Genomic DNA, 7,500 nt, shown 5'->3' with positions numbered 1-7,500 from the left:
TACGCCGCTGGAACTTTGAAATCGGCGCGCTCGAGCGAAACTTGGAGGAACGAACGATAGAGAGGAAGAAAATTTTCTTCTCTTTCGTTCGTTTCTCCATTTTTTTTTCGCTCCGATGAAAAGCAATACGCCGCTGGAACTTTGAAATCGGCGCGCTCGAGCGAAACTTGGAGGAACGAACGACAGAGAGGAAAAAATTTTTCTCCTCTTTCGTTCGTTTCTCCGTTTTTTTTCGCTCAGTTGAAAAGCAATACGCCGCTGGAACTTTGAAAAATAACGAGATAAAAAAAAATTTTGTACATTTTTTCATCGTTATTCGTACACGACTTAAGCGTTGGAAAATTTTTAAACCGAATTTTGAAAAATTTTATTCCTGACCGTTGGGACTTGGAAAAATTTCGAGTCAGCCGGTTTGGCCGGTTGGACTTACCGCGAGACGGAGAAAAGTAGATTCGGTCGATCTGTTTTTCGCAGTTTTTGTGAAAAAAAAATTTTGGTCAATTTTTTCAACGTTAAAAACGTGTTCGGGCTGCCTTTTTATCCATGGATTAAGCGCCGAAAAAATTTTAAAACGCATAATAAAAAAGTTTATTCTTGACCGCAGGGACTTAGAAAAATTTCGGGTCGCCCCGTTCGACCTGCTGGCATTACCGCGCGGCCTGGACAGCCCGCTTCGACCGATACATTTTTTTCATTTTCAGAGAAAAAAAAATTTTTGTCAATTTTTTCAACCTTAAAAACGTTAATAAACTGCACTCTTATGCACGGATTAAGCATTGAAAAATTTTTAAAACATGTAATAAAAAAGTTTATTCTTGACCGTTCGGACTTAGAAAAATTTCGAGTACCCCGGATCGCCTGCTGGAATTACCGCACGGCCTGGACAGCCCGCATCGACCGATACATTTTTTCCATTTTCAGTGAAAAAAAAATTTTTGTCAATTTTCTCAACGTTAAAAACGTTAATAAACTGCGTTTTTATGAGTGGATTAAACATTGAAAAAATTTTGAAATATGTGATGAAAAAGTTTACTCTTGACCGTTCGGACTTAGAAAAATTTCGAGTACCTCGGATCGCCGGCTGGAATTACCGCACGGCCTGGACAGCTCGCATCGACCGATACATTTTTTCCATTTTCAGTGAAAAAAAAATTTTTGTCAATTTTCTCAACGTTAAAAACGTTAATAAACTGCGTTTTTATGCGTGGATTAAACATTAAAAAAATTTTGAAATATGTGATGAAAAAGTTTACTCTTGACCGTCGGGACTTAGAAAAATTTCGAGTACCCCGGATCGCCTGCTGGAATTACCGCACGGCCTGGATAGCCCGCATCGACCGATACATTTTTTCCATTTTCAGTGAAAAAAAAATTTTTGTCAATTTTCTCAACGTTAAAAACGTTAATAAACTGCGTTTTTATGCGTGGATTAAACATTAAAAAAATTTTGAAATATGTGATGAAAAAGTTTACTCTTGACCGTCGGGACTTAGAAAAATTTCGAGTACCCCGGATCGCCTGCTGGCATTACCGCACGGCCTGGACAGCACGCTCCGACGAATCGGTTTTTTCCATTTTTTCCGAAAAATAAATTTTTGTAATTTTTTTTAATGTCAAAAACGTTAATAAACGTCATGTTTACGCATGGATTAAACATTGAAATAATTTTAAAACGCTTATTAAAAAAGTTGGTGTCGACCGTGGGACTTAGAAAAATTTCGGGAAGTCCGATTCGCCTGCTGGAATTACCGCACGGCCTGGACAGCTCGCTCCGACGAATCGGTTTTTTCCATTTTTTCCGAAAAATAAATTTTTGTAATTTTTTTTAATGTTAAAAACGTTAATAAACGTCATGTTTACGCATGGATTAAACATTGAAATAATTTTAAAACGCTTATTAAAAAAGTTGGTGTCGACCGTGGGACTTAGAAAAATTTCGGGAAGTCCGATTCGCCTGCTGGAATTACCGCACGGGCTGGACACCTCGCTCCGACGAATCGGTTTTTTCCATTTTTTTTGAAAAATAAATTTTTGTAATTTTTTTTAATGTTAAAAACGTTAATAAACATCATGTTTACGCATGGATTAAACATTGAAATAATTTTAAAACGCTTATTAAAAAAGTTTACTCTTGACCGTGGGACTTAGAAAAATTTCGGGAAGTCCGATTCGCCTGCTGGAATTACCGCACGGGCTGGACACCTCGCTCCGACGAATCGGTTTTTTCCATTTTTTCCGAAAAATAAATTTTTGTAATTTTTTTTAACGTTAAAAACGTTAATAAACGTCATGTTTACGCATGGATTAAACATTGAAATAATTTTAAAACGCTTATTAAAAAAGTTGGTGTCGACCGTGGGACTTAGAAAAATTTCGGGAAGTCCGATTCGCCTGCTGGAATTACCGCACGGGCTGGACAGCTCGCTCCGACGAATCGGTTTTTTCCATTTTTTCCGAAAAATAAATTTTTGTAATTTTTTTTAACGTTAAAAACGTTAATAAACGTCATGTTTACGCATGGATTAAACATTGAAATAATTTTAAAACGCTTATTAAAAAAGTTGGTGTCGACCGTGGGACTTAGAAAAATTTCGGGAAGTCCGATTCGCCTGCTGGAATTACCGCACGGGCTGGACACCTCGCTCCGACGAATCGGTTTTTTCCATTTTTTTTGAAAAATAAATTTTTGTAATTTTTTTTAATGTTAAAAACGTTAATAAACATCATGTTTACGCATGGATTAAACATTGAAATAATTTTAAAACGCTTATTAAAAAAGTTTACTCTTGACCGTGGGACTTAGAAAAATTTCGGGAAGTCCGATTCGCCTGCTGGAATTACCGCACGGCCTGGACAGCTCGCATCGACCGATACATTTTTTCCATTTTCAGTGAAAAAAAAATTTTTGTCAATTTTCTCAACGTTAAAAACGTTAATAAACTGCGTTTTTATGCGTGGATTAAACATTAAAAAAATTTTGAAATATGTGATGAAAAAGTTTACTCTTGACCGTTCGGACTTAGAAAAATTTCGAGTACCTCGGATCGCCTGCTGGAATTACCGCACGGCCTGGACAGCCCGCATCGACCGATACATTTTTTCCATTTTCAGTGAAAAAAAAATTTTTGTCAATTTTCTCAACGTTAAAAACGTTAATAAACTGCGTTTTTATGCGTGGATTAAACATTAAAAAAATTTTGAAATATGTGATGAAAAAGTTTACTCTTGACCGTCGGGACTTAGAAAAATTTCGAGTACCCCGGATCGCCTGCTGGAATTACCGCACGGCCTGGATAGCCCGCATCGACCGATACATTTTTTCCATTTTCAGTGAAAAAAAAATTTTTGTCAATTTTCTCAACGTTAAAAACGTTAATAAACTGCGTTTTTATGCGTGGATTAAACATTAAAAAAATTTTGAAATATGTGATGAAAAAGTTTACTCTTGACCGTCGGGACTTAGAAAAATTTCGAGTACCCCGGATCGCCTGCTGGAATTACCGCACGGCCTGGATAGCCCGCATCGACCGATACATTTTTTCCATTTTCAGTGAAAAAAAAATTTTTGTCAATTTTCTCAACGTTAAAAACGTTAATAAACTGCGTTTTTATGCGTGGATTAAACATTAAAAAAATTTTGAAATATGTGATGAAAAAGTTTACTCTTGACCGTCGGGACTTAGAAAAATTTCGAGTACCCCGGATCGCCTGCTGGAATTACCGCACGGGCTGGACACCTCGCTCCGACGAATCGGTTTTTTCCATTTTTTCCGAAAAATAAATTTTTGTAATTTTTTTTAACGTTAAAAACGTTAATAAACGTCATGTTTACGCATGGATTAAACATTGAAATAATTTTAAAACGCTTATTAAAAAAGTTGGTGTCGACCGTGGGACTTAGAAAAATTTCGGGAAGTCCGATTCGCCTGCTGGAATTACCGCACGGGCTGGACACCTCGCTCCGACGAATCGGTTTTTTCCATTTTTTCCGAAAAATAAATTTTTGTAATTTTTTTTAATGTTAAAAACGTTAATAAACGTCATGTTTACGCATGGATTAAACATTGAAATAATTTTAAAACGCTTATTAAAAAAGTTGGTGTCGACCGTGGGACTTAGAAAAATTTCGGGAAGTCCGATTCGCCTGCTGGAATTACCGCACGGGCTGGACACCTCGCTCCGACGAATCGGTTTTTTCCATTTTTTCCGAAAAATAAATTTTTGTAATTTTTTTTAACGTTAAAAACGTTAATAAACGTCATGTTTACGCATGGATTAAACATTGAAATAATTTTAAAACGCTTATTAAAAAAGTTGGTGTCGACCGTGGGACTTAGAAAAATTTCGGGAAGTCCGATTCGCCTGCTGGAATTACCGCACGGGCTGGACAGCTCGCTCCGACGAATCGGTTTTTTCCATTTTTTCCGAAAAATAAATTTTTGTAATTTTTTTTAACGTTAAAAACGTTAATAAACGTCATGTTTACGCATGGATTAAACATTGAAATAATTTTAAAACGCTTATTAAAAAAGTTGGTGTCGACCGTGGGACTTAGAAAAATTTCGGGAAGTCCGATTCGCCTGCTGGAATTACCGCACGGCCTGGACAGCTCGCTCCGACGAATCGGTTTTTTCCATTTTTTCCGAAAAATAAATTTTTGTAATTTTTTTTAATGTTAAAAACGTTAATAAACGTCATGTTTACGCATGGATTAAACATTGAAATAATTTTAAAACGCTTATTAAAAAAGTTGGTGTCGACCGTGGGACTTAGAAAAATTTCGGGAAGTCCGATTCGCCTGCTGGAATTACCGCACGGGCTGGACACCTCGCTCCGACGAATCGGTTTTTTCCATTTTTTCCGAAAAATAAATTTTTGTAATTTTTTTTAACGTTAAAAACGTTAATAAACGTCATGTTTACGCATGGATTAAACATTGAAATAATTTTAAAACGCTTATTAAAAAAGTTGGTGTCGACCGTGGGACTTAGAAAAATTTCGGGAAGTCCGATTCGCCTGCTGGAATTACCGCACGGGCTGGACAGCTCGCTCCGACGAATCGGTTTTTTCCATTTTTTCCGAAAAATAAATTTTTGTAATTTTTTTTAACGTTAAAAACGTTAATAAACGTCATGTTTACGCATGGATTAAACATTGAAATAATTTTAAAACGCTTATTAAAAAAGTTGGTGTCGACCGTGGGACTTAGAAAAATTTCGGGAAGTCCGATTCGCCTGCTGGAATTACCGCACGGGCTGGACACCTCGCTCCGACGAATCGGTTTTTTCCATTTTTTTTGAAAAATAAATTTTTGTAATTTTTTTTAATGTTAAAAACGTTAATAAACATCATGTTTACGCATGGATTAAACATTGAAATAATTTTAAAACGCTTATTAAAAAAGTTTACTCTTGACCGTGGGGACTTAGAAAAATTCCGGCTTGCACGGATTCGACCACTCTGTTTTTCGGAGTTTCTGAGAAAAATAAATTTTTGTAATTTTTTTCATTATGATTTCTGAGTTCTCCCAGTAGTTTAATGTAAGGATTAAGCATTTAAAAATTTTTAAATCGAATATTAAAAAAGTTTACTCTTGCAATTTTTGGAAAAAAAAAATTCTAAAAAATTTTTCTTTCGGTGGAAACTAACGTTTAATATGTACAATAACGATTTATCGAATAAAAATCGTATGTTAATATATGTTCGAATCGACCATAGTTTCAGCGGCTAAGTACCAGCAGCCCGGCCGGTTGGTCTGTACGCGCGGCAGTTTACCACCATAAGCGCCCGTGCTGAGCGGCCGGCGCCGCGGTCGTCGCGGCCGCCCGTTTGGTTACTATAAGAGAGCACGTCGGTTCGAGCGGACCGGTCGGCGCAGCGGCGGGCGAGCGGCTATTCTACGATCTCGGTCGAGAAGCAGTCGTTCAGCTCCTCGAGGTCCATTCCTCGACTGTTCTGTACCGCGTTCCGTTGCGAATTTTTCTCTACACAGCATGACCACGGGTCGGTGTCTCAGACCGAATGGCCCTTATGTGGTAAGCCCAGAATGTTGGGTTGGATACAACGTATATTCGTTATACTTGTACGACTCTCACATCAACTCTCAGAAACCCAAAAGGGGTTTTCTATCCGAGCGAAAATATATTTTTCGTATACAAAAATTTAATGGCAAAGACCAAACGAAATACTACACACAAAAAGGGGCGACGAACAAAAATTGTTCGAATGAAATATAATATATACATATAAAATTGAGGTGTCCTAAGAGAGAAATACATAAACTAAGAGGTATATATTATAAGAAATATATATTATTTCTGGGCAAAGAAGAGAGAACGAAAAGAAGAGTATGATCTTTAACGCGAGGGCCTCGACATGGGTACGCCTAGCATGGTTCGCGCTTTCTCGATATGTCCAGCATGTTAACGTACGCGGTCTTCGGACTTCGTGCGTTATGTCCGTGCTTACACGATGGAGAGCGCTCGAGCATACGTGCTTACAAACCTGAAAGTCGATGTGACATCCGAGATTCTTTTTCTTCTAAAAAGATCTCGGAGAGATACACGGGAGAGTTTGAAATTTTTGGAGGTCCTCCTGATGTATATGCGCGGATATACCCATGTGGTAATTCGTGCGGAGTTGGTAATCTAATAGTGGAGCGAAATTTACCAACTCGAAAGAGAAGAGAGAAGAGAGTAGAGAGAAGAGAGAGGAGAAAGAGAACTGTCTTAAAGACGAGAAAAAGTATCGTCGATCCGACTCTTAAGGGGAGAGAGTCGGCGACTAAGATATATATATACATACATATTTTTGCTTCGTATGATGAAAATTTACTCGAAGCTCCCTGGTTGATCCTGCCAGTAGTCATATGCTTGTCTCAAAGATTAAGCCATGCATGTCTCAGTACATGCCGTATTAAGGTGAAACCGCGAATGGCTCATTAAATCAGTTATGGTTCCTTAGATCGTACCCACATTTACTTGGATAACTGTGGTAATTCTAGAGCTAATACATGCAAAACAGAGTTCCGACCAGAGATGGTAGGAACGCTTTTATTAGATCAAAACCAATCGGTGGCGGGCGTTTACGTTCGTCCATCGTTTGCTTTGGTGACTCTGAATAACTTTGTGCTGATCGCATGGTCTTATAGCACCGGCGACGCATCTTTCAAATGTCTGCCTTATCAACTGTCGATGGTAGGTTCTGCGCCTACCATGGTTGTAACGGGTAACGGGGAATCAGGGTTCGATTCCGGAGAGGGAGCCTGAGAAACGGCTACCACATCCAAGGAAGGCAGCAGGCGCGCAAATTACCCACTCCCGGCACGGGGAGGTAGTGACGAAAAATAACGATACGGGACTCATCCGAGGCCCCGTAATCGGAATGAGAACACTTTAAATCCTTTAACGAGGATCCATTGGAGGGCAAGTCTGGTGCCAGCAGCCGCGGTAATTCCAGCTCCAATAGCGTATATTAAAGTTGTTGCGGTTAAAAAGCTCG

Source organism: Nomia melanderi, unplaced genomic scaffold (assembly GCF_051020985.1).
Source record: "Nomia melanderi isolate GNS246 unplaced genomic scaffold, iyNomMela1 scaffold0474, whole genome shotgun sequence".
Lineage (NCBI taxonomy): Eukaryota > Metazoa > Arthropoda > Insecta > Hymenoptera > Halictidae > Nomia > Nomia melanderi.
The sequence above is the reverse complement of the archived record's forward strand: the minus strand, read 5'-3'. Positions refer to the sequence as shown.